Genomic DNA, 26936 nt, shown 5'->3' with positions numbered 1-26936 from the left:
TTTACCTCATAATAACAGAATGTTTGCTCTATTTCAAAGATAAGGAAGCTGAGACACAAGGAATTGAGTAACTTGTCGAGGTCACTCAGGTAGGCGGTAAAAAACCTGGGACAAAACCCCTATTTTCACACTAAAGTCTGTGTTAAGTATTTCACAGTTACAAGAAAAGACCACTGGGGCAAAGTAGAAAATGGGAATGTGATTATAAAATGTATCATTATTTGCATGCTAGTAAAAAGGAATTTTTGATGGTGAGTACATGGAAGACTTATTTTGTGGACCCCTGAAATTGGAGATAACCCATAAAAGTCCCTGAGAGTAGTCAATGACCAAAAAACATTAAGAGCAACTGTTCCACAATAATATAGCATAGCAAAGAGATAACAGAATTCTATTTTTTGACATTATATTTTCCATGAATTCCAGCACTGATAAAGAAATAGTATTACATTTTCTTTATTTACTTGTACTTATAAAATTAAATAGATAAAAATAATGTGAAAGGCAAGACAAATTTTATTTGAAATTTTTTCCATATTTTATTGATGGCAGTCCTTGAGAAGGGGTTCTTGAGTTAATTTTCTCTTTCATAGAATTACTGAATAGTGGAGATGGAAAAGAACATAAAAATTAATCTCTTTAGATAAACTTATTTAAATGCTTCAAATAAATTTTGTTTAGGATGTGTACACCGATACCCAGAGAAAGAAGCTATTGAGTCAGCGATGGGCCTGGGGCTGGAACTCAGGCCTTCAGACTTGCTCTCATCACGTTTGAGTCCATTTGAAGAAAAATACTTCCTCCACCCTTTAATTTTTATTCAAATGGCACATGAATAAATTTTAAAACATTTTATTACACTTGTATGAAATTAGAATATGTGATAATTTAGGTATCTGAGCCATTTAAAAAAGTGTTATATTTGGAGTAAAGAAATAAGAATGCTGAAATGTAACATTAGCACAACAAAAATTACACAACAAAACCCTTTGCTCTGTGTCTTAAGTTGCCATCTATCTACTTAATATACACATCAAAGTCCTTCTCTGTACATATCAATACATAAAAATTAATTTACACATAAAATTTGCATTGGAATGTGATTGACATACTTAAGTTTATTCTCCCTTTTTACAAGCCAACAACACAGGAACTTATCTGGCACTGTGGAATAATGAGAGCCAAGCCAAGAGTCAGGAGACCTGAAATTCATATCTATTTCAACTCATTTAGTTGCTGGTTGTGAGACCTTGGGCGAGTCACTTTATTTCTCAGAAACTTGGTTCCCTTGTTTTTAAAATGAGGCTACTGCACTCCAGTCTCTAAGATGCCTCCAAGTTCTAACACTCTCTCATGGCCTGTCAGTCAAGCTCCTGGCAGGGTACAGAATTTTATTTAGATGGTTCAAATAAAGAGGCTGCAATGAGGGGACTACTTTCAGAATTCTGAGCAAACAAATGATGATGAGGTGCTCAGGAACTAGCATAGTGGGAGGCTTTTGCCAACCCTAGATTTGAAGGAGGAGGTGAGGAAACAGAGTCATTAGATCCCCAGGAGTGCTGAGATTCTGGAGAGGCTTCACTGGGCGGGCTCTAGTCAGAGACGTGTATGGAGGGATGGAACTACTGCCAGAGGTACAGCCTCAAAACAGGGAGGAATCAGGGAAGAAATAATCTGGCCTCTCTCTTCTCCAGTCTGCCAGTACCCTTTCACTGCCAAACCCAACCAGTTCTCTCCCCTTCCCATGGAGTTTATACAACAATTTTACATACCTCTTTCATACCACTTTGTTCATAATTCAGGCACCATTTCTAAAAACCACCATAAAACCAGCATATTAAAAAATCATTCCCCTTCAAAGGAAAAGAAATGAAAGACATTATTGAAATTTAGGTACAGTAATGTGCCAATATAATGACACATTGGTCAATGATGATCATTACACATGGTGGTCCTATAAGATTACAATACTATATTTTTACTGTACCTTTTGTATGTTTAGCTGTATTTAGAAACACAAATACTTGTCATTGTTTTATAGTCACCCACAGTATTCAGTACAGTAACATTCTGTACAGGTTTCTAGCCTAGGAGCAATAGGCTATACCATATAGCTTAGGTGTGTTACCGTAGGCTATATCATCTAGGTTTGTGTAAGTACAGACTACAATGTACTAATAACACTTAATGATGCATTCTCAGAATGAATCCACATCATTAAGTGACACATGACTGTAATTGTAAAAACAGCAGAGGTGGGTACAGTTTATTCTAATCAGGTTATGAGTTTGTCAGATTTCACATGTAATCTGGAACTGGAATGTAGCTGTGTCAAATGTTGGATTGTGTGTTTTGTGCACACCAATAGGTGACATGCATAAACACTGTGCAGCACAGCACTCATCTGCTTGGGATCCCTTCTACTGAAAGGTCCCTGCAGGGAGCATCCCTGGTGACAACAGACAGGTTTTGCAGAGAATTGCATTTATTTCTTCCTTTGATTCAACTCCCTGCAGAGGTTTTTCCAGAACACAGTGTCACTATTTCCAGGTCAGACAAGATTCTCCTGCCAAGCAGGATGCCATGAAGAAAATCTAGCTTAGAGTGTGAGCCAAAAGAAATCAAAGTGGAAACAGAAATGTCAGAGGACTAGAGAGTAAATGACAGGAGTCTCCACAGTCATCATTAACATCAACGTTTCACATGCAGTGGCTTTATTCAAGCCCACGCAAGATACAGGAGTCATTGTCAGTAACGTGAGGACTAAAACAGAGCAAATGTCACCTTGTCCCTGCATCAGCTCCAGAAAGGTACACACAGTGGGAATTACTCCTTTGTTGCATGCTTTTGGAGGGGGCAGAGGGACTATTACTGAGCTGCGGAGACAGAAATGGAATTTGTACTTTCACAGGGTAAAGGGTAGGTCTCTGCTTGTAATAGGCACCTTGAAGTCGGCCTTTAGAACCAGGAAATTGAGTCTATCTCTGATATCCCTCAGAGATGAAAGGCATACAACTTTTCATATGTAAATCTCATGATTTGACTTGTGCTTCACAGATACCACGTAGCTCAGGCTTGGGGCTTCTAATTCTCAGGAGAACTAGCGGTGTTTGCGGCCTCCACAGTCAGTATGCTAGATATACTTGTTTCTGTTCTTACACAGCACGACCATTGTCCTTTGAGGGAGGAAGGAAGAATAACATGCTTTGTGTTTATGTTTTTAAAATAGCTTCTGCGTTTTTGAAAAATTCTACTTTGAAATGCGTACTGAATTATTTAAATATTTTTTCCCCTACTTCCCTCTCTGAGCAATTGTCAATAGCTGACTGCCCTGGAGGTGGACCGTTCCATCAAAGAACAGTTGGGAAAATATGTAAATTTGTAGTTTTAAATGAGGATACTCTAATTTCAACTGTAAGACGAATAAGCAGGCAGTCATACAGCTCAGCATCTACCTGAAAAGTGCAAAATTATATTCTAGAATGTTCTCTATTTCTGTTGCTTTAGTCTTCTCCCTCGACTTCCCCATCCTGCCCCACGTTTTCTTCAACTCTTTCTCCCCAGGATGGCTTCTGCTTTATCCTTTGCTCTGAATGCTTTCTCCAATCTTCCCCTCATCTAAATATTACTCATGTGAAGACTCAGTTCAAGCCCCTTCACATTGATAAAAATTTTCCTGACCACTGCAAACCATTGAATGTCTGAATTCTGTTTTGACTTTTAGTAGTACTAACATATTCTCTAATAATTTCAGGTGCTATTACATTATTTCCCTAAGCAGATGGCAAGCTGCATGATGCCTAGGGATGTGACTATATTATTTTTGTATTTACTATAAGAAGTAGCCCAGTGCAAGGCATAGTAAGTGATGTTAATTACTCACTAGTTATTTTCCTTTCCTATAATATTTTCTTTTCAGAATTTTCAGATGGTTCCAGATTATTTCTTCACAGTATCATCATATTCTTTATCTACACCTTCCTCTAATAATTAACACTTTTATAAACCTGGGTCCTGTCTTTGCAAGAGCAATAGATGGATGAGTATATCTAATAGAGAAGTAGATTTTCTCTCTAGCCCCTCTGTGTGAGTGTGCAAGTGTGTGTGTGTGTGTGTGTCTTTGTGTTTGAGCAGGCTATGGGAAGGGCAAGAGAAATGGAAAGATTACATGACTGGCTGTTATTTGGATGACAGTAAGATCACTGCTCAGAAAAGAAAGAGTTAAACTTTTGACAGTTCTCCATTAGCCGATAGTGTAATTATCAATTGACTAAAACTGCTTTTTTTTTTTTCTATCAAGGAAGAAAAGCCAAGTTTGGATTAAAAAATGGGGACAATTTTCTACGTGTAATATTTTTCAGTTTTGGAACAGAATCTAATAAATGAAGCAGTGGAAATAAATTAGAAAATGGTAAATGAAAAGGTATACCACTTGACAGTCAGTCTTGTCTTGTCCACATGTTATAACTATGGAAACTGTACAAGCTCCCTGAGGACATGGAAGGGCAGCTTGGATATTTTAAAGATTAGATTATTTATAAAAAATACATTGTGACATTTGGGTTTAATGAATATAAAACACTAGTCATAAATACTTGGTGAAAGAATTAGGTTAATTTTGGAACCTACAGGGATAATTTTGTTTAGGTCATAAAAGCCAGCATTGGATCCTAGTTGTGTATTTAGTGGATTAAGGAAATTACAGAATCTGAAAAGGCTGTGTTTTCTGTGACCCTGTGAATATTCCCATTTTATATGACAAAAATGTCTTGTCCTGGAATGTGGCTGTTGAAATCAGTTACCTGACCCATATAAGAAAATATGTTTTCCTGTATCTGAATCTGTTCTCTAGCTAAGTATATTTTCACCTATACACAAACGTATCTGCATGTTTGTCTATGTGTATGTGTGTGTGTGTGTGTGTGTGTGTGTGTGTGTGTGTGTGTGTAGATGTACAGTTTTTTCTTGGTATCTTGAAACCAAGTTTGGAATATTTTGAAAATGCCGTAATTAGTTGTTCATAATTTGATTTCTAGGTTGTTGAGAGTCTTTCTTTCTAGGCTGAAGGATAACATTTTAGACCCACAGAGAAGAATATCTAGTCAGATATGTTTATGTCACCAAGATGAACAGAAATGCCATTAGTCTCTGTGGTGTGATTTGCTAATTAGGAAAAGGCACCCCCTCCATGTAGGTATAGCCCTGTGGGCCACAGCTTGGCTCCTGGGCAGGGATGGATTTCAGCCCCCACTCCCCCCTCGCAGCCTGGCATCATTGCACAATTCATGTACTTTACAAGGGTATGTGGGAGCTCTAAATATTAAGGTGTGAAATGGCTAGCAGCACTGGAATAAGTCTACAGGAGGTTTTGCTTGAATATTAAATATAGAGGCCATGATTATTGATTACTTAATGGCCAGTCCTAGATATTTAAACCACCCTGGAGATCTGGAGATGGGGAGGAGATGGGTGAAGATGTTCTCAACCTTTTTAGCCAGACTCTCTTCTATTATGTTGCACTCACAGGGCTTATGTTTTGAGATAATTGGTCTAACTAAATAAAGTTAATTATTTAATAACTGTTTGTTTGCATATATTGATCTCTTAACCAAATAGACGTAACTGCCAACTTTTGAGAGCTTTTGAGCAATATATATTAATATTTTCATATTGGGTTCATGTGATTTTTAGGCCATACAAAATAATTCTTTTATTAAAAAAGAATTTTTTATTAAAAAATTTTTAGCGGGAGGAGCCAAGATGGCCGAATAGGAACAGCTCTGGTCTACAGCTCCCAGCCTGAGCGAAGCAGAAGACGGGTGATTTCTGCATTTCCATCTGAGGTACCGGGTTCATCTCACTAGGGAGTGCCAGACAGTGGGAGCAGGTCAGTGGGTGCGCGCACTGCGCGCGAGCCGAAGCAGGGCGAGGCATTGCCTCACCTGGGAAGCGCAAGGGGTCAGGGAGTTCCCTTTCCGAGTCAAAGAAAGGGGTGATGGACACACCTGGAAAATCGGGTCACTCCCACCGGAATATTGCGCTTTTCAGACCGGCTTAAAAAATGGCGCACCACGAGACTATATCCCACACCTGGCTCGGAGGGTCCTACCCCACGGAGTCTCGCTGATTGCTAGCACAGCAGTCTGAGATCAAACTGCAAGGCAGCAGCGAGGCTGGGGGAGGGGCACCCGCCATTGCCCAGGCTTGCTTAGGTAAACAAAGCAGCCAGGAAGCTCGAACTGGGTGGAGCCCACCACAGCTCAAGGAGGCCTGCCTGCCTCTGTAGGCTCCACCTCTGGGGGCAGGACACAGACAAACAAAAAGACTGCAGTAACCTCTGCAGACTTAAATGTCCCTGTCTGACAGCTTTGAAGAGAGCAGTGGTTCTCCCAGCATGCAGCTGGAGATCTGAGAATGGGCAGACTGCCTCCTCAAGTGGGTCCCTGACCCCTGACCCCCGAGCAGCCTAACTGGGAGGCACCCCCCAGCAGGGGCACACTGACACCTCACACAGCAGGGTATTCCAACAGACCTGCAGCTGAGGGTCCTGTCTGTTAGAAGGAAAACTAACAAACAGAAAGGACATCCACACCAAAAACCCATCTGTACATCACCATCATCAAAGACCAAAAGTAGATAAAACCACAAAGATGGGGTAAAAAACAGAACAGAAAAACTGGAAACTCTAAAAAGCAGAGCGCCTCTCCTCCTCCAAAGGAACGCAGTTCCTCACCAGCAACAGAACAAAGCTGGACAGAGAATGACTTTGACGAGCTGAGAGAAGAAGGCTTCAGACGATCAAATTACTCTGAGCTACGGGAGGACATTCAAACCAAAGGCAAAGAAGTTGAAAACTTTGAAAAAAATTTAGAAGAATGTATAACTAGAATAACCAATACAGAGAAGTGCTTAAAGGAGCTGATGGAGCTGAAAACCAAGGCTCGAGAACTACGTGAAGAATGCAGAAGCCTCAGGAGCCGATGCGATCAACTGGAAGAAAGGGTATCAGCAATGGAAGATGAAATGAATGAAATGAAGCGAGAAGGGAAGTTTAGAGAAAAAAGAATAAAAAGAAATAAGCAAAGCCTCCAAGAAATATGGGACTATGTGAAAAGACCAAATCTACGTCTGATTGGTGTACCTGAAAGTGACGGGGAGAATGGAACCAAGTTGGAAAACACTCTGCAGTATATTATCCAGGAGAACTTCCCCAACCTAGCAAGGCAGGCCAACGTTCAGATTCAGGAAATACAGAGAACGCCACAAAGATACTCCTCGAGAAGAGCAACTCCAAGACACATAATTGTCAGATTCACCAAAGTTGAAATGAAGGAAAAAATGTTAAGGGCAGCCAGAGAGAAAGGTCAGGTTACCCTCAAAGGGAAGCCCATCAGACTAACAGCGGATCTCTCGGCAGAAACCCTACAAGCCAGAAGAGAGTGGGGGCCAATATTCAACATTCTTAAAGAAAAGAATTTTCAACCCAGAATTTCATATCCAGCCAAACTAAGCTTCATAAGTGAAGGAGAAATAAAACACTTTACAGACAAGCAAATGCTGAGAGATTTTGTCACCACCAGGCCTGCCCTAAAAGAGCTCCTGAAGGAAGTGCTAAACATGGAAAGGAACAACCGGTACCAGCCGCTGCAAAATCATGCCAAAATGTAAAGACCATCGAGACTAGGAAGAAACTGCATCAACTAATGAGCAAAATCACCAGCTAACATCATAATGACAGGATCAAATTCACACATAACAATATTAACTTTAAATGTAAATAGACTAAATTCTCCAATTAAAAGACACAGACTGGCAAGTTGGATAAAGAGTCAAGACCCATCAGTGTGCTGTATTCAGGAAACCCATCTCACGTGCAGAGACATACATAGGCTCAAAATAAAAGGATGGAGGAAGATCTACCAAGCAAATGGAAAACAAAAAAAGGCAGGGGTTGCAATCCTAGTCTCTGATAAAACTGACTTTAAACCAACAAAGATCAAAAGACACAAAGAAGGCCATTACATAATGGTAAAGGGATCAATTCAACAAGAGGAGCTAACTATCCTAAATATATATGCACCCAATACAGGAGCACCCAGATTCATAAAGCAAGTCCTGAGTGACCTACAAAGAGACTTAGACTCCCACACATTAATAATGGGAGACTTTAACACCCCACTGTCAACATTAGACAGATCAACGAGACAGAAAGTCAACAAGGATACCCAGGAATTGAACTCCGCTCTGCACCAAGCGGACCTAATAGACATCTACAGAACTCTCCACCCCAAATCAACAGAATATACATTTTTTTCAGCACCACACCACACCTATTCCAAAATTGACCACATACTTGGAAGTAAAGCTCTCCTCAGCAAATGTAAAAGAACAGAAATTATAACAAACTATCTCTCAGACCACAGTGCAATCAAACTAGAACTCAGGATTAAGAATCTCACTCAAAGCCGCTCAACTACATGGAAACTGAACAACCTGCTCCTGAATGACTACTGGGTACATAACGAAATGAAGGCAGAAATAAAGATGTTCTTTGAAACCAATGAGAACAAAGACACAACATACCAGAATCTCTGGGACGCATTCAAAGCAGTGTGTAGAGGGAAATTTATAGCACTAAATGCCCACAAGAGAAAGCAGGAAAGATCCAAAATTGACACCCTAACATCACAATTAAAAGAACGAGAAAAGCAAGAGCAAACACATTCAAAAGCTAGCAGAAGGCAAGAAATAACTAAAATCAGAGCAGAACTGAAGGAAATAGAGACACAAAAAACCCTTCAAAAAATCAATGAATCCAGGAGTTGGTTTTTTGAAAGGATCAACAAAATTGATAGACCGCTAGCAATACTAATAAAGAAAAAAAGAGAGAAGAATCAAATAGACACAATAAAAAATGATAAAGGGGATATCACCACCGATCCCACAGAAATACAAACTACCATCAGAGAATACTACAAACACCTCTACGCAAATAAACTAGAAAATCTAGAAGAAATGGATAAATTCCTCAACACATACACTCTCCCAAGACTAAACCAGGAAGAAGTTGAATCTCTGAATAGACCAATAACAGGAGCTGAAATTGTGGCAATAATCAATAGTTTACCAACCAAAAAGAGTCCAGGACCAGATGGATTCACAGCCGAATTCTACCAGAGGTACAAGGAGGAACTGGTACCATTCCTTCTGAAACTATTCCAATCAATAGAAAAAGAGGGAATCCTCCCTAACTCATTTTATGAGGCCAGCATCATTTTGATACCAAAGCCGGGCAGAGACACAACCAAAAAAGAGAATTTTAGACCAATATCCTTGATGAACATTGATGCAAAAATCCTCAATAAAATACTGGCAAACCGAATCCAGCAGCACATCAAAAAGCTTATCCACCATGATCAAGTGGGCTTCATCCCTGGGATGCAAGGCTGGTTCAATATACACAAATCAATAAATGTAATCCAGCATATAAACAGAGCCAAAGACAAAAACCACATGATTATCTCAACTGATGCAGAAAAAGCCTTTGACAAAATTCAACAACCCTTCATGCTAAAAACTCTCAATAAATTAGGTATTGATGGGACGTATTTCAAAATAATAAGAGCTATCTATGAAAAACCCACAGCCAATATCATACTGAATGGGCAAAAACTGGAAGCATTCCCTTTGAAAACTGGCACAAGACAGGGATGCCCTCTCTCACCGCTCCTATTCAACATAGTGTTGGAAGTTCTGGCCAGGGCAATCAGGCAGGAGAAGGAAATAAAGGGTATTCAATTAGGAAAAGAGGAAGTCAAATTGTCCCTGTTTGCAGACGACATGATTGTTTATCTAGAAAACCCCATTGTCTCAGCCCAAAATCTCCTTAAGCTGATAAGCAACTTCAGCAAAGTCTCAGGATACAAAATCAATGTACAAAAATCACAAGCATTCTTATACACCAACAACAGACAAACAGAGAGCCAAATCATGAGTGAACTCCCATTCACAATTTCTTCAAAGAGAATAAAATACCTAGGAATCCAACTTACAAGGGATGTGAAGGACCTCTTCAAGGAGAACTACAAACCACTGCTCAAGGAAATAAAAGAGGATACAAACAAATGGAAGAACATTCCATGCTCATGGGTAGGAAGAATCAATATCGTGAAAATGGCCATACTGCCCAAGGTAATTTATAGATTCAATGCCATCCCCATCAAGCTACCAATGCCTTTCTTCACAGAATTGGAAAAAACTACTTTAAAGTTCATATGGAACCAAAAAAGAGCCCGCATCACCAAGTCAATCCTAAGCCAAAAGAACAAAGCTGGAGGCATCACACTACCTGACTTCAAACTATACTACAAGGCTACAGTAACCAAAACAGCATGGTACTGGTACCAAAACAGAGATATAGATCAATGGAACAGAACAGAGCCCTCAGAAATAACGCCGCATATCTACAACTATCTGATCTTTGACAAACCTGAGAAAAACAAGCAATGGGGAAAGGATTCCCTATTTAATAAATGGTGCTGGGAAAACTGGCTAGCCATATGTAGAAAGCTGAAACTGGATCCCTTCCTTACACCTTATACAAAAATCAATTCAAGATGGATTAAAGATTTAAACGTTAGACCTAAAACCATAAAAACCCTAGAAGAAAACCTAGGCATTACCATTCAGGACATAGGCATGGGCAAGGACTTCATGTCCAAAACACCAAAAGCAATGGCAACAAAAGACAAAATTGACAAATGGGATCTAATTAAACTAAAGAGCTTCTGCACAGCAAAAGAAACTACCATCAGAGTGAACAGGCAACCTACAACATGGGAGAAAATTTTCGCAACCTACTCATCTGACAAAGGGCTAATATCCAGAATCTACAATGAACTCAAACAAATTTACAAGAAAAAAACAAACAACCCCATCAAAAAGTGGGCGAAGGACATGAACAGACACTTCTCAAAAGAAGACATTTATGCAGCCAAAAAACACATGAAAAAATGCTCATCATCACTGGCCATCAGAGAAATGCAAATCAAAACCACTATGAGATATCATCTCACACCAGTTAGAATGGCAATCATTAAAAAGTCAGGAAACAACAGGTGCTGGAGAGGATGTGGAGAAATAGGAACACTTCGACACTGTTGGTGGGACTGTAAACTAGTTCAACCATTGTGGAAGTCAGTGTGGCGATTCCTCAGGGATCTAGAACTAGAAATACCATTTGACCCAGCCATCCCATTACTGGGTATATACCCAAATGACTATAAATCATGCTGCTATAAAGACACATGCACACGTATGTTTATTGCAGCATTATTCACAATAGCAAAGACTTGGAACCAACCCAAATGTCCAACAATGATAGACTGGATTAAGAAAATGTGGCACATATACACCATGGAATACTATGCAGCCATAAAAAATGATGAGTTCGTGTCCTTTGTAGGGACATGGATGAAATTGGAAACCATCATTCTCAGTAAACTATCGCAAGAACAAAAAACCGAACACCGCATATTCTCACTCATAGGTGGGAATTGAACAATGAGATCACATGGACACAGGAAGGGGAATATCACACTCTGGGGACTGTGGTGGGGTGGGGGGAGGGGGGAGGGATAGCATTGGGAGATATACCTAATGCTAGATGACAAGTTAGTGGGTGCAGTGCACCAGCATGGCACATGTATACATATGTAACTAACCTGCACAATGTGCACATGTACCCTAAAACTTAAAGTATAATAAAAAATAAAAATAAATAAAAAAAGTCATCAAAAAAAATTTTATTTAATCCATGTGTCTATGGCCCAAGTAAATGTATGATTTTCACATGGTGTTTTGCTTTTGATATTTATTTATGTATCCTAAAGTTCGGAAATTTTACATCAGAAATAAGTAAACAGGTCCACAAAGGACCTGTTGCTCTTAAACGTATTCTATTCTCATTATTGATAATCCCGAGTGACAATGTAGGCAACATTAAACAAGCAAAATATGGTGATTGGGTCACTAAGAAGTGAAGATCTCTCTAACTCTTTAATCTTCCAATGTGTAAATATTTGATAAAAACCTGCCCTTTTTTTTAACCTTAATTTTTCTTTTGAGGAGAGAAAGCATTTTAACTACATACCAAAGAATAGACAGATGCAAACAAACCTTGACTGCTACTTGCCCGATAAAGGAAAAAACTGGTTGTCTGGTCTGTTTATTGTTTTGTAAATTGAAAGATATATAAAATAATGGTTCCAACATGTTCTAGTAAAGTCATCAGGATCTTAAATGAGTTGGTGAGACTTAAAGGGAGAAAAATAAATCCCTAAGGAACATTTTTAGAGGCATGAAATATTATGATTGTGAGTAAGAGTAATGTTTTTATTTATATGAATACATTTAAACAAATATATGTAACCCTAGTGTGTGCATATATGTATATATTTATGAGTGTGTATGCTTGTATATATGTATATTCTAGAAATATACGTATTCATTTTAGAAAAAAATATAGATATGGTGGTGCTGAGTCATTGTTTTAAATAGAAAGCAAAGACCTGGTTTTTAATAACAGGCTTCAGTAATTGGTCATATTTTTGTCCATTCTATTTTGGACAGGTAATATAGCAACATTTGAAGCAGATGCTATCAGTACTCCAGCAATTCTCCTCAGATTCTTCTGACTCTTTCTGTGTGCCCATCCTCTGGCTTCAACATGCTTGGCTCCTAGAGACTGGCATCTCTAAGTCTCTTTGAAGGACTGCCCTTGGGCCACTGGCACCATGGTGCCTGCAATGCACAGCCAGCCAGCATCCGTGGTAGTAACATGCCCTCAAGGATAGCCCTCACCAAGGACAGACAGGCACAGATTATAAAATCTCAGCAACCTTGCCCCAAGGAGGAACAAATCTGAGGTTTAATTTAGGTTCCAGGGCTCCCCATCAGGATGAACCTGAGGTTGAAAGTTTACCTGAAATTATACCCTTGCTAGTCTTCTCCTTCCTTCCTTGCTTCCCTCATCTATTCACAGGCATCTCCTATACTGTACTGTACTGACTCCAACTGTACTGAATCACTTGCACACAAACTCTTGTCTTATTGTCTTCTTCTGGGAAACCTAAAATCATATCTAGCTGTCACTGTGGTAAAAATTTCATAGGCACAAAGAAGTTTATTATGTCTTGGATGCCCTGCTAATTTTAAGATGTTGCAATGAAGTTACTCCCTCCCTACCCCCTCAGCAATGACTGGGAATCATGGCTAATGTCTGGTAAAGCATAAATCAAGCCAACTTTTTCCCCTGCTAGAACCACAGGATATGGTGGTATTGTTTTTGATTATACACTTCCCAGTACATCAGGGAGAAGATTAATCCTCAGAGGCTTAAATGACCAGAATTATGAATTGAGGTAATTCTAGGCATAGGAGATCAAAAGAAATAGCCATGGACCTTATGTTTCCTGTGAGAAGAAAGCAAGAGAGCTGGCAGATGCATGGCAAGTTTGAGACTTGATTTATTCCTGAAAGCAACTGACCGGAGGTAACATTTGGCTCTAGCCCTGGCTCAGCTCCTTACTGTGGATTCCTGAGCAAGCTAGTTCTCCTAGACCTTAGTTCACTCACCTGAGTACTTGCACTGAATGATACATAAACTTCCTTCTGGATTTTAGTTTTGTGATTCTGTTTGCACAATCATAAAACAGCCAACAGAAAAGCCATACGTGAAGCTTCAGAAGCTGGAAAGTTTAAGCACATATCAGTTACTCGTGAGTTATACTTTTCTGTGTCTGAGAGCATATGAGGAGCTTTGCTTGAGTAGCAGCAAAGGAGCTTGTTAAGAATTCAGAAGCATAGGAGTAGTAGAGTATTAAATGGCTAAGAAAAAGACACCAGCTATCTCACTGGTGACACAAAGCAGAATTTCACAACTTAATCTCATTCCCACCAGGAGTCTATTACACATTCAAGACCTTGAAAGACTACAAAGTCAAGAATGGAAGGAACAGATTAAAGGTGGAATATTACTTTCAGAAGGAAAGGGAAAGAAACAAAATGAACAAAATGCAGATACTGTTTAATTTTAGTGAAAACTCTTTCTTAAGCCAAAGGAGTCTTACTTTTCTCAGCCCAGAATATCTGTGGGAATGTCGATGGAATTTTCTGTTTCCTCATCTTTAGTTTGTGAGAGGCATGTGCCTGCCCCATTGCAGCTCTTAAGAACTCACCTTCATACTACTTGTCAATTCCACAAATCCTGAAATGCATTATATGATTGGGCTGGACCCATCAAAATGTTGAATATATCTTTGAAGTGCCAATGACAGTGCTAACTCAAGTCACTACAAGTGTTCAGCAAAGGCCTTGTAAAACAATTACTCAAAACACCCTTATCCCTGCCCTTTGACCTCATTCTTATGGCTTCTGGAATGGGGACTAACTACATCAAGTCATTCTGCAGAACAAACTTGTAGAAGAAGTGTGAATAATTTTTTCATATTATTAAGATATTTATAATCAGAAGTATTTACCCAAAACCGTAAACCATTCATCTGTTCCAAAGATGTAACGTGACTTTTCTGAAATTAGGACATTAGAAGTATATGGAAATTTAAATTTGTTTTTGTATCAATTTGCTTTTTAAAATAAATACATTTACATGATACAAAATTTTAAAAGCATAAAATGAAATTTTCCCTCCTGCCCCTGTTCACCCAGTATTCCTCTGTGGAGATAACCAATGTTATCAGTTTATTAGTTTCTTTCGGAGATATTTTATATAAGCAAATAGTCTTGTGGGTGTGCATTTGTATGTTTTACATACTGTTATATACCTTCCTTTTCTCACATAATATACATTAGGAATTATTCTATATTGGTACTGAAAACCTCTTCTCATTTTAAATACAGCATTTCAACACTTCATGCTCTCTATCTCTCTTACCTGCTTAAAAGAAAAACCAGAACTAACTACCATTTTTTATTTGTTTATTGTCTCTGAACCCCAACTAGAATGTTAATTACATGAGAGTAAATATTTTCAACTGTTTTTTTCACTGCACTGGCATATAATAATTACACAATAAATATTTGAATTTATTCAATAAATGAATATGTTAGACTTGATAACTAATGTTATTCTATTGCATGTAATTAATTAAATGTGTTAAGTCACTGTTCTATTGATGGGCATTTAAGTAGTGTCTGGTCTTTTGTTCTTAGAGACTCTGCTGAGATGTGCATTTTGGTTCATACATCATTAATCCTAGAGCCAGTTTGTCTTTAGGGAAAATTTCTAAAAGTGAAATTGTAGTTTCAAAGAATGTAGTTTTTTTTTGTTTGTTTGTTTTTTGAGATGGAGTCTTTCCCTGTTGCCCAGGCTGGAGTGCAGTGGCCTAATCTTGGCTCACTGCAACCTCTGCCTCCTGGATTCAAGCGATTCTCCTGCCTCAGCCTCCCGAGTAGCTGGGACTACAGGCGTGTGCCACCAGGCCTGGCTAATTTTTGTATTTTTAGTAGAGATGGAGGTTTCACTATGTTGGCCAGACTGGTCTCAAACTCTTGACCTAGTGATCTTCCCGCCTCAGCCTCCCAAAGTGCTGGGATTACACGCATGAGCCACCGCACCCAGCCTGAAATTTTTAATTTTGATAGATAATGCCAAATTGTTGTCTTTGGAGGTAATACTAATTTTTACATTTACCAGCAATATATCTATGCATAAATACAATTGCCTTTAATTTAAAGGAAAATATATTAAAAGTAATAACAAAACTGCAATTACTTTTGCGCCAAACTAATAATATTTATTTTTGAAGATGCCAGAGCATTTAAAAGAAACTTCAACCCAAATTAAAACAAAATCTAACAAGCTTCAATAAAGAAAAATTTCTCCTATTGATTGAGTTCTTGTTGTGGCTAAATCTATATAACGTGTCTTCCTTAGAGAGAGGATTTTCCAAATTTAAGCAGAGGCAAGATGAGAACTTGAATGGTAATAACACTAGCCCGGCCCTGAAAGTCTAGGATCTGATAAACCAGTAGCCTTTTCAAGGGTCAAAAAGCAGGTACTGGAAAGAAATTATTGTACATAATCAAATAGGTGAACCACTGTATGATTGGAACCAAGAAGTGCTGGATTTACAATGGCAACAAGCCAAGGACCGGGAAGATAACAGACCCAGGAAAGATGTGGCAGTTTTAGAGGGCAATCATCTCCCAGACTGAGGTGGAAAGGTATGATTACTGATAAGGGCAAGGCAGGATGCAATTCTTGAAGAAATGGAATGGCAAAGTAGAGACTTGCAAAAGTGACAGCCCAGCACATCAAATATGAATAAAAAGCAGCTTCGACAAAATCATTTTGAATCTTGTATAAGTATTTTCTTTCTACTTGCTTTTAGCCCTCCTACTAACTACTCTTCTCTATTTTGTTTGCTTGTTTGTTTGTTCTATCCACTCACACACTACTGGAACAGAGTCATGGTGTTCATATATCTCTGGATACCTGACCTAACTTGGCCACAGGTTGTCTTTCTCGTGAGTCCGTTCAATCCTGATGCACACAGGCTCAGCAGTGAGTCTTTGTATGTTGGAGCCTAATTATGAGTACTGGATTTTTCCTGGAATATCTTCTATTGATCCATTCTTGTCTATTGACTTTTGCCTTAAGCAGCTCAAGATTTTTTATTTTGGGAGACTCTATTTGTTACCATTTCACTCTTGGCCTCACTCTCTAGACCACCTCCCTTGCCTGCCCTCTCGCCCAAAGCTAGACAGCAACTTTCCCTGGACATACTCAAAGATAAATATTGATAGTCACTCAGGCTCTGGGGAAATATGACATGTGCCCCATTATAGTGTGATCCAACGTTGGCAAATACTGATGATGATGATGATGATGATGATGATGATAATGATGATAATAATAGCTTGGAAACTAGGCATTGTGCTGCTTTTTACAGAGTTTCAAATTTATTTCTTATAAAGCCCCAGCAAGTTAAGCGTAACATTATTCCAATTTTACAGAAAAGGAAAATGAGGTAACTTGCCCAAAGGCACATAGATAGCAATCCAGAAAGCAAACCAGGCAGTCTGTCTCCAGGGCCAACCATTTTAAACTGGGTCACAGGATCACAGCAGTAGTATAAGAAAACTTGACTTCTTGCTGATAACTTATTTAGTGACCTAGATTTCTAAAATTAACTTAAGAAGAAACGGGATTGGCCTCAGAGCCCTAGGTGTGCTGAAACTTAAAACAACAACTAGATTTGACTTAACTGAGCCTCCAGTTTTTTTGCTGACTAGAAACAATAAGAAGGCTGCTGGTCAGTTTACCAGGAGCTTTTATAGCATGTTTTGGCAAAGTGGGAAAATTCTTATTTGTCTCACAGAAGATAGTGTGCCAGACGCTTGCTGGATACTCAACAATCCTACTTCCTCTTCTTAGACATGCAGAAAAGCCACGTTTCACAATCACCATTTCAGTAAGTTTGAGGCTACATGAACTGAGCTCTGGCCAACAAAATGAGAGTAAAAGTAATGTATACTCCCTAGAGATCTGGCCTCTCAAACAACCTACGTGATCTCCATTCATGCACTCTTGTGCACATCTTCTCTCTTTCCTCTATGTAACTGGAAAAACAGAGCTCCAAGATAACTAAAAGGAACACAGTGGAAAGAGGCTGGCTCCTGAGTCTTTCTCTCAAGGAATGTTTCTCAGGAGAGGGCCTGACCTACACGGAACTGTGTCAAAAAAGACACATGCACACGTATGTTTATTACGGCACTATTCACAATAGCAAAGACTTGGAACCAACCCAAATGTCCATCAATGATAGACTGGATGAAGAAAATGTGGCACATATACACCATGGAATACTATGCAGCCATAAAAAATGGTGAGTTCATGTCCTTTGTAGAGACGTGGATGAAGCTGGAAACCATCATTCTCAGCAAACTATCGCAAGGACAAAAAACCAAACACCACATGTTCTCACTCATAGGTGGGAATTGAACAATGAGAACACATGGACACAGGAAGGGGAACATCACACACCGGGGCCTGTTGTGGGGTGGGGGGAGGGGGGAGGGACAGCATTAGGAGATATACCTAATGTTAAATGACGAGTTAATGGGTGCAGCACAGCAATATGGCACATGTATACATATGTAACAAACCTGCATGTTGTGCACATGTACCCTAAAACTTAAAGTATAATTTAAAAAAACACAAAATAAACTTTTTAAAAATCTTTCTTTTTCTTTTTGCACATGTTAAACCACTTTAATTAGGGTTGTTCGTTATAGCAGCTAATGTTAATTTGCTGTGACTCATACAGATAGCATATAAAGTTCTTCCTTGAAGCAAAAGGGCAGTATAACTCCTTAGGGAAACCAGTCCCTTTCTGATTGGGTCACTTTCTGCTTGGGTCTACTGGTGCTTAAAAGTTTAAAACCCAAGTCAACCAGAGATTCTGCTCTCTGTTTTGCTCCCTGCAGACCTATTTCCCAGGAGCTGGACCCTATTCCTACTCTTCACTGCCTTATTTCTGAATAGAATTCAGAACCAAATTCTGAATATTATATGATCCAACATCTCTCAGTGCATGCAAAGCTATGTCATAATTTGATCTTGGATCACAACTCCCATTCCTTTCTATATTTTAGTTCTGTGGATCATTGCTTTATAATCAGGCTTGCATACACAATCAGTCTAGTATATTTGATACAGAAGAGTTGAGTAAGGACACTGGTGGACAAGAACTTCATACCTCATTGTATTATATGTGTTAACAATAAAACTTTCAAGGACAAGTGGCTAGGCCAGAATGCCATATGAATAGAGACAAACTATGGGTCTAGGACCAGGGGCCAAGGACACTTCTTATCTTGTTTGCATGGAATTACCTTTGCAAATAATATGCTTCTAGAAATTCAGAAATTATATGGGATGAACATAGAACTGTTCAGGAATAAAGAGAAAAAACACCTACCCAGCCTGATGGAGCAAATCTACCCTGAGGTCCTTAGAGTATTACAACTGTCACACTAGGATTTTACTTACCTCCGAAGGTAAAGAGTATTAATGAGGGATACAGGAGGAGGAGGAGAGAGAGACTTATGAAGTGCCCTGGAAAATATTTCCTGTTATTGTTCTTTGATATATTTTTATCATAATTTAATAACAATGAAAAAAAAACTATTTTCTCTATGTTTTTTAGTCATAGATGACAAAAGACTATCTATGTCTAAATTTAGGAATGAATGCAAGTAAGTTGTGTGATGTAAGTTCTTTCCCAGGTCAAGAAATGGCTATAAGTGGAATAACATCTTTTATATTCCTTGATGAGTGCATTTTCTTATTCCAATATTAGAATCAACAACAGGGTCAACAAGTTTTACGGGGAAATACTTCAATGATCAGAAGATATATTGTCTATTCTAAATTGTATTAAGAAAGAGAACATTTGAAGGCAGAAGGGATATAATGAATTGGATGGTTAAAAAGCAATGAAGTTGAGGTTCAAAGAAGCAGTGCAAAAATTAAACTCTTTAACTAGCAATCATACCTTAAGTTGGAATATTTATATCAGAGATCCAGAAGTGCTGACCTGACATTTGCTTTATTCTTTGCGACATGTTGACAGATGCCCTTGAAAGAGCACATTTCAAATATCACAAGCACCGATGTGATCAGCAAGTTTGAGGTTTTATTGACTTACTATTGGCATCTTATTTGCTATCTCAGTTGTAGCTGCCAAGAGGCAGATTTACTTATGCTTTATGACTCAACATTAGCTCCATACATTGGGCATACAGAATTTTCTTCTAAACCATTCTATGAATATACTGCAATATATTGATCCATCATACCGATGATGGGCATTTAAATTGTTTTAAGACACTCACTATTATAGATAATCTTATAATGGGCACTGTGTGTATTTCCCTGTGCACATGAGCAAGAGTTTCTTAAAAATATATATTTAGAAGTGTTATTGATGGGCTGTAGGTATGGACATTTGCAACAAATTTAATTAAAATTTGTTTTTCAATATGGTTGTACCAATTTGTTTATTCAGATAAACATCTCAGCATAGTCTAACTTTATAATGTTTGCCAATAGTATCATATTTTCACTGCTTTGATTACTGTTGAGGTTAAATTGAGGGTCATTACATATATTTATTGGACATTTGGATTTTATCTTGAAGAAACTATTTATCTCTTCTGTCATTTTTTTTCTGTCAGATTATCAGTTCATAGAAACTATTTTCTTTGTAGGAATTTGTAGGAATTCTTTAAAGATTTGGAGGAATTCTAATCTTTTCCTAGTGTCAACCTAAATAACAGACAGAGATGTCCCCTAAAAGAAAATGGTATTGATTTGTGATTGAGCACTGCAATGGGAATTCAATGGACATATTCAGAGAGGTAAAGGGTTTTTAAAGGAAAAATGAGGAAGAGTACATAGGTTGTTTTGAGATAGTTATTTCTGGCTACAAGGATCAATAACAAGGATGTTGTCAGTCCAAGGTTGGACAGGAAGTTGCCGGGCAGATGTCATCACAGAGTATTTTGTTGTGTAAGGTTGCACTGGTTTTTGTGCAAAATTGTGGTTTTTGCAGTCTTTTCTAATACTTCTTGTTATCAGGCAACATGAGTGAGCACCCTTCTTCATGGACTTCTCCAGCTCCATTTGTCAGCTTGACACAAATGATTCTGTTTTGTTTCTTACAAGTTTCATACTCATTACATGGATTGCATGTATCTTCTCCCACTCTGTGGATTTTACCTTGTTTATGAAAGCATCTGCTCTATAGGTGTTTATCATTTTGACATGGTTAATGTTCTTAATCTTTAATTCTGGAATTTGCACTTTTGTGTCTTAATTAGCTCTTTCTTTTTTTGTTTTCTCCAGGGTGGTGGATTAGAGGCTTTTAGCATACCTCAGCCACTCGGAAATAGCATAAAAATGAACTCCATGAGCTTTAATTCAAGAAGAAAAACAGGAATCCACCAGAATCATGAAGGATGTCCCAAATCCCAGGGAGGAGAACATGGGAGAAAAGCACCAGTGATGGTGTCCAGCTGATAAAACTGAGCGAAGTCCTTTATACAATAGGCAGAGAGCCTCCCTGTGTGATTCACTTTTCCACTGGGGATCTGAGCAACCTAGGCCAAGGGGGAATACTTTGTTTCTCTCAAGACCTAGAGCTAAATTGGGAAGATGCTTGGAAATGCTCAGAGGGAAAACACCAGGAAAAGCTGCAGGCACTTTTCTAGACCCTGGACCAAGAGCAGGATGACATTTTTAATCTAACTGCATAGAAAGTCAGTCATTTCTTGGCGACCTGGCAGCATGCCATGCAGGCAGTTTAATCTTGAGTCAGAGATTGGAGTTGTTCGCTCTGGAGTGGAGTAGAGGCCTTGACAGCCACATTTATGGAAAGTGCCTCAGCAGTGTGTGCTGCAATTGTGCTCTTCCCTGTTTCAGTTTCTCCTGGACAATAAGACTTGTACCCACGGCCAGCTTTTCAACCCGGAACTGGTCTAAATGTGTTGCTGGGTGCTTCAGCCTGCTCTCTGAGATTGTGATGCAGCAGGGACCTCTCTGCTCTACTCACAGGTAGAAGTGCAGGCATTTGGAGCAGCTTGGTTGAAACAGCAGCTTGAACTGCCCCACCCTTCTGTGCAGAGATTGTGGTGCTCAGAGCCCTCTCTGCTCCACATCCAGGCAGGTCTCCAGGCATTTGAGATACCCACTCACCTAGATCACCATTCTGAGCTGCATCACCCTTTTTGTGCATAGATTGTGATGCAGTGAGGCCTTCTGTGCTCCATGCCTAGGCAGGTCTCCAGGCATTCAAAGCACCTGCTTGCCCAGACTGGCAGCTTAAGCCACTCCACCATCACTTTTCAAAGATCCAGGTGCAAGGGAGCCCTCTCCACTCCATGTCCAAGCAGATATCCAGGCACTTGGAGCACCCACTTGCCTGACTCAGAAGCCTGTCACTCCATCCCTCCTGTACAAAGATCCTGGTGCAAGAGAGGTCCTTTTTGGTTCATGGCCAGGCAGATTGTCAGACATTTGGGACACCCGCTTAGCCAGATTCACAGCCTGAGCTATCCCTCCCTTCCAATACAGAGATTGTGGTGCATCAGGGCCTTCTCCACTCCATGACCACGTGGATGTCTAGGTATTTCAAGCACCAGGGCTTTTTCCACTCCATGACCAGGTGGATCTCTAGGTATTTCGAGCACCACTCACCTGGAACAGCCTCAGCTGACCCATTTTTCCTGTGCATGGATCATGATGCAGTAGGGCCCTCTCTTCTCCATGCCCAGGCAGATCTCCAGGTATTTGGAGCACCTGCTTGCCTGAATCAGCTGCTGGACCTGCTGCACCCTTCCTTTGCAGGGATCCTGGTACATAGGGGTTCTCTCTGCTACATGCCCAGGCAGATCACCAGCAGTCAGAAGACCCATTGATATGGTTGGGCTCTGTGCTCCCACCCAAATCTCACCTTAAATTGTAATAATCCTCAAGTGTCAAGGGTGAGACCAGGGGGAGATAATTGAATCATGGGGGCATTTCCCCCTATACTGTTCTCTTGATAGTAAGTGAATTCTTATGAGATCTGATGGATTTTTCTAAAGGGCTTCCCCCTTTGCTCAGCTCTCATACCACCATGATTGTAAGTTTCCTGAGGCCTTCCCAGCCATGCAGAACTGTGAGTCAATTAAACATCTTTCCTTTATAAACTACTCAGGATTGGGCAGTACTTTAAAGCAGTGTGAGAATGGACTAATACACCCATTTTCCTAAATTAACAGCCTGAGCTACTCCACCCTCCCTCTGTAGAGATAGGAGTGCAGTGGGGCCATCTACATTCCATGCCTAGGCAGATATCCAGGTATTTGGAGCACCTACTCTCCTGAATTAGGAGTTTCAGTAGGTCACCCCCACATCCCCACCATGCAGAGAACTTGGGGCTGAGGAAGTTTTTCAGGTTCATGCCTAGGTGCTCCTCTGGGCACTTGGTGACCACCCACTGGATTCTCCTTCTGTGCTAGTGTTTGTGTCTGACACCAGGAGACCTATAGGTGGCTCTGCCCAATCTTGCCTTACCCATCTTGCCCCCTACCACCCCAGGGCTGAGCAGGGAGCTCAGATCACTGTCACTCCATGGATCAGCCCATTGCCTGAGGAAATAGAGAGCTTCTCCCAGTAAACAAGGACAAAGTATATACCCAGCCACATTGCCCACAGTAGGCTCTTACCTTTAAGCACCTTCTATTGGCCTGCAGGCTGAACCACACAGCCCATTGTAAAACCTGCTGGCAGAAGTGCTTAGGGAAGCAAATTCCAAAGACCCTACCCAACATTCTCTATAGTTACACCCCAAGGGATGAGGTGAAAGGGAAATTTAAAATAATAAAAATATAGGGAAAGAAAGAAAAATAAAAAATCCTAACCACATAAAAATAGTTATAAAAATTAGTAGTGCGGCCGGGTGCGGTGGCTGACACCTGTAATCCCAGCATTTTGGGAGGCCGAGTGGGTGGATCACCTGAGTTTGGGAGTTTGAGATCAGCCTGGCTAACATGGTGAAACCCTGTCTATACTAAAAATACAAAATTAGCTGGGCATGGTGGCAGGCACCTGTAATCCCAGTTACTCAGGAGGCTGAGGCAGGAGAATCACTTGAATCCTGGAGGTGGAGGTTGCAGTGAGCTGGGATCATGCAACTGCACTCTAGCCTGGGCAACAGAGTGAGAATCAATTTCCAAAACAAACAAAAAAAATTAGTAGTGCAAATAACCCCAGATGAGAAGGAATTAATGCAAGAATTCTGCCACCATGAAAAATCTGAAAGTTGTGGTACCATCAAAATATCACACTAGCTCTCCAGCAACGGTCCCTACCAAAATGAAGACTCACAAATGACAAATAACCAATTAAAAGCACAGATTGTAAAGAGGCTCAATGAGATCCACGACACAGTGTAAAATCAACACAAAGAAACTTCTAAAGCAATCCAGGAAATGAAGGAAGAGATATACACTTTAATAAATCAATCAGTGCTTCTGGAATAGTAAGACTTGAGGAATTTCAAAATACAATTGAAAGCAATATCAATAGACTGGACCAAGCAGAAGAAAGAATTTCAGACCTTGAAATCCTGACTTTTGAAGTAACTCAGTCCAACAAAAATAGATAAAAAATAATTTTTAAGAATAAACAAAATTTTGAGAAATATGGATTATATAAAGTGACCAAATCTATGAATTATTGGCATTCCTGAGAGAAAAGAAGAAAAAGTAAACAACCTGGAAAGCAAACTTGAGGAAATAATTCAAAACAAAATTTTCCAATCTTGCTAGAGAGGTAGATATTCAGATACAAGAAATCTAGAGAACATTTGTGAGATACTATACAAAATGAATATCACCAAGTCATGTAGTCAACAGATCATCCAAGGTCAAAGCTAAAGAAAAAATTTTGTAAGCCAGCTAGAGAAAAAGGTCACACAAGGTACACAGGGAACCCTATTAGGCAAAAGATGACTTCTTCTCACAGGCCAGAAGAGATTAGGTGCCAATTTTCAGCAATGTTAAAAAAAAAAAAAGAAATTATAACCAAACATTTCATATTCCACCGAACAGCTTCGTAAGTGAAGGAGAAATAAATATTTTCCAGGTAAGCAAGCACTAAGGGAATTAGTTACCACTAGACCAGCCTTATAAAAAATCTTTAAAGGAGTTTTAAAAATGGAATCAAAAAACCAATAAATGCTACCATGAAAACACAGATAAATACATATCCCACAGACACTATAAAGCAACCACGCAATAGAAACTACAAAGCAACAAGCTAAAAACCTCATGATAGAATCAAAACCTCACATATCAATATTAATCATGAACATAAATGGTCTAAATACCTCCACATAGAAGGCCCAGAGTGGCAAGTTGGATAAAGAACAAGACTCATCTGTCTGCTGTCTTCAAAAGACCAATTTCACACTTAACAATACCCACAGGCTCAAAGTAAGGGCTGGAGAAACATCTATCACAGAAATGGAGAACAAAAAAAGCAAGACTGGTGATTCTTATATAAAATAAAGCAGACTTTAAACCAACAATGGAAAAAAAGTACAAAGAAGGGCATTACATAATGATAAAGAGTTCAATTCAACCAGAAGACTTTACTATTCTAAATATATATACACCCAACACTAGTGCACCCAGATTCACAAAATAAGAACTTCTACATCTCCAAAAAGACTTAGCCAGCCACACAATAATATGGGGGATTTGAATACCCTAATGACAGTGGTACAAAGGTCAATGAAGCAGAAAACAAAGAAATTCTAGACTTAAATTTAAAACCTGACCAATTGGACCTAATAGCCATTTATAGCGTACTCACCCCATCAACCACAGATACACATTATTTACACCTGCACATGAATTATACTACAAGATTGACTACATGCTCAACCATAAAGGAAGTATCAATAAATTAAATTTATAAAAATCAAAAGTATACCAATCATACTCTTGGACCACAGTGAAATAAAAAAGGAAATCACTACCAAAAACCTCTCTCTAAACTACACAATTGCATGGAAATTAAACAACTTGCTACTGAATTACTTTTGGTTAACCAAAAAAATCAAGGCAAAAATCAAAATATTCTTTAAAATAAATAAAAATAGAGACAAAAACATGGCAAAATCTATGGAATGTAACAAAAGTGGTGTTAAGAGGAAAGCTTATAGTGCTAAATGCCTACCTCACAAAGTTAGAAAAACTGCAAATTAACAATCTAACATCACACCTAGAGGAACTAGAAAAAAAAAAAGAAAGAAAGAAAAGCATATCCCAAAACAAGAAGAAAAGAAAGAACTAAAATCAGGGCAGAACTGAAAGAAATTAGTCCCTAAAATCTATACAAAGAATCAACAAACCCCAAAGTTGTTTGTTTAAAAGGACAAAGAAGATTGATAGACTGCTACCTGGATTAACAAAGAAAAAAAGAGAAGATCCAAATAAGTACAACTTGAAATGACAAAGGTGACATTACAACCAATCTTACAGAAACACAAAAGATCCTCAAAGACTACTGTGAACACCTCTATGCACACAAACTAGAAAATCTAAAGGAAATGGATAAATTCTTGGAAGCACACAACCTCCCAAGATTGAATCAGGAAGAAATTAAAATCCTGAACTGACCAATATAGAGTTTTAAAATTCAATCAATAATAAACTACCAAACAAAAAGGGTCTTGGACCAGATGGATTCACAGTCGAACTCTATCAGATGTACAAAGAGGAGCTGGTACCAAGTCTACTCTCACTATTCCAAAAAATCAAAAAGGAGGGACTCCTCCCTAATCTACTCTATGAAGCCAGCATCAAAACAAACAAAAATCTGGCAGAGACACAACAAAAAAAGAAACCTACAGGCCATACCTCTGATGAACATAGGTGCAAAAATCCTCAACAAATCACTGGCAAATCAAATCCAGCAGCACATGATCAAGTAGGCTTTATTCCTGGGATGCAAGGTTGTTTCTACATATGCAAATCAATAAATGTGATTCACTACACAAACAAAAACTATATGAACATCTCAATTGACCCATAAAAAGATTCCAGTAAAATCCAACATACCTTCTTGCTAAAAACCATCAAGAAACTAAGCATTGAAGGAACGTACCTCACAATAAGAGCCATCTATGAAAAACCCATAACCTACATAATATTGAATGGGTAAAAGCTGGAAGCATTCCCCTTGGGAACTGAAACAAGACGACATTCTCATCCACCACTCATATTCAATATAGTGTTTGAAGTGCTGGTCAGAGCAATTAGACAAGGGAAAGGAATAAAAGGCATCCAAGGAGGAAGAG

General features: G+C 39.1%; 1 long non-coding RNA gene across 1 annotated transcript; it reads left to right on the top strand.

Moving 5' to 3' along the window:
* Positions 1-2553: 2553 nt before the first annotated feature.
* Positions 2554-14823, top strand: LOC134730204 (uncharacterized). Its single transcript, XR_010111868.1, has 3 exons — positions 2554-2810; positions 4301-4411; positions 12631-14823. It is a non-coding gene; the product is annotated as an uncharacterized LOC134730204 (long non-coding RNA).
* Positions 14824-26936: the final 12113 nt, after the last annotated feature.

This window comes from Pan paniscus, chromosome 3, assembly GCF_029289425.2.
Source record: "Pan paniscus chromosome 3, NHGRI_mPanPan1-v2.0_pri, whole genome shotgun sequence".
Classification (NCBI taxonomy): domain Eukaryota; kingdom Metazoa; phylum Chordata; class Mammalia; order Primates; family Hominidae; genus Pan; species Pan paniscus.
Note: the sequence above shows the minus strand (reverse complement) of the source record. Positions and strands in the feature narration are given on the sequence as shown.